General features: G+C 44.9%; 3 non-coding genes across 3 annotated transcripts; all 3 read right to left on the bottom strand.

Moving 5' to 3' along the window:
- TGME49_458900 lies at nucleotides 1-356 on the bottom strand (the record flags this gene model as incomplete). The annotated part of the gene is made up of 1 exon (XR_001974234.1): nucleotides 1-356. It is a non-coding gene; the product is annotated as an 18S ribosomal RNA (ribosomal RNA).
- Nucleotides 357-780: 424 nt separating this feature from the next.
- TGME49_458890 lies at nucleotides 781-939 on the bottom strand. Its single transcript, XR_001974233.1, has one exon. It is a non-coding gene; the product is annotated as a 5.8S ribosomal RNA (ribosomal RNA).
- A 338-nt stretch (nucleotides 940-1,277) lies between these two features.
- On the bottom strand, nucleotides 1,278-1,761 carry TGME49_458880 (the record flags this gene model as incomplete). Its single annotated transcript, XR_001974232.1, has 1 exon — nucleotides 1,278-1,761. It is a non-coding gene; the product is annotated as a 28S ribosomal RNA (ribosomal RNA).

The raw sequence follows: 1,761 nt of genomic DNA, 5'->3' as shown, positions 1-1,761 counted from the left end.
GAAGTTTGAGGCAATAACAGGTCTGTGATGCCCTTAGATGTTCTGGGCTGCACGCGCGCTACACTGATGCATCCAACGAGTTTATAACCTTGGCCGATAGGTCTAGGTAATCTTGTGAGTATGCATCGTGATGGGGATAGATTATTGCAATTATTAATCTTCAACGAGGAATGCCTAGTAGGCGCAAGTCAGCAGCTTGCGCCGATTACGTCCCTGCCCTTTGTACACACCGCCCGTCGCTCCTACCGATTGAGTGTTCCGGTGAATTATTCGGACCGTTTTGTGGCGCGTTCGTGCCCGAAATGGGAAGTTTTGTGAACCTTAACACTTAGAGGAAGGAGAAGTCGTAACAAGGTTTCCGTAGGTGAACCTGCGGAAGGATCATTCACACGTCCTTATTCTTTATTAACCATCAACCTTTGAATCCCAAGCAAAACATGAGTTTGCATCTCTCTCCATTGGAGAGATTTGCATTCAAGAAGCGTGATAGTATCGAAAGGTATTATTGCCTTCTTCATGTTGGATATCCTGCGCTGCTTCCAATATTGGAAGCCAGTGCAGGTATCCGGGGGTGCACAGCGAAGGGGCTCAATTTCTGGAAATTCGTGTCTCTGTTGGGATACTGATTTCCAGGAGTTTCTTCAGTGTGCATTCTTTTTTCCCACACCGTTATTTCAAACAACAAATCTGAGGAACATTTGAGAGAGAGTGAAAGATTGTATCTTTCTGCATCTCTCTCGATGTGCTTTCAGATTGCTTCCTAAACTATAATGTTATTTTAAATTTTCAGCAATGGATGTCTTGGCTCGCGCAACGATGAAGGACGCAGCGAACTGCGAAACGCAATGTGAATTGCAGAATTCAGTGAATCATCAGATTTCTGAACGCAAATGGCGACCTTGGGGATATTCTCCTTGGTACGTCTGTTTCAGTGTCTTTGAAATCACAATTTTCTGCTTTTTTAGGGTCGTTGCTTCAGTTTGGCTGAAGCCCCCTAGGAGCAGTATGATTGGGTGTCATGAGTGTTGAATACTCAATGTCACCCTGAATAATGAACACAGCGGAGAAACTACTCGTGCCTCTTCTTTTAGAGGCTCAAGTGTATTGTTGAGTTGTATCGATGACATCATTGAGATACGGTGGCTTCTTCATTGAAGACAAAGTTTCATTGATGCTGTCGATCGACTTCAATACCGCAATGGAATTTCGGTTCCATTGTTGCTCTGCGAGGTTTCGTCGTTGTTGTTTTGTCTCGGGCGTTTGTCCGATTTATTTATCAGACCTGAAATCAGGCGAGGTTACCCGCTGAACTTAAGCATATTATTAAGCGGAGGAGAAGAAAATAACTATGATTCCCTTAGTAACGGCGAGTGAACCGGGATCAGCTCAAAGTGGAAATCAACTGCTCTTTCCGAGCTGTTGACTTGTAGCCTCGAGAGGCGTTACCAGTGGAAGCGCAGGGTTAAGTTTCTTGGGAAAGAACATCATAGAGGGTGAGAATCCCGTCCTTCCCCTGCGTTTTTTGTTCCACGTACGGTACGCTTTTATAGAGTCGCGTTCATCGGGATTTGAGCGCAAAATGTGTGGTAGGTTTCACATAAAGCTAAGTACTGGCGCGAGACCGATAGCAAACAAGTACCGTGAGGGAAAGATGAAAAGTTCTTTGGAAAGAGAGTTAAAAGTGCCTGAAATTGCTGAAAAGGAAGCGATTGGGACCTTTTTGATTCCAAGAAGTGCCGCCGGTTTGCCATCTATCCCTTT

This window comes from Toxoplasma gondii (genome assembly GCF_000006565.2).
Source record: "Toxoplasma gondii ME49 unplaced genomic scaffold asmbl.437, whole genome shotgun sequence".
In the NCBI taxonomy this organism is placed as follows: Eukaryota; Apicomplexa; class Conoidasida; order Eucoccidiorida; family Sarcocystidae; genus Toxoplasma; species Toxoplasma gondii.
The sequence above is the reverse complement of the archived record's forward strand: the minus strand, read 5'-3'. Positions and strand labels throughout refer to the sequence as shown.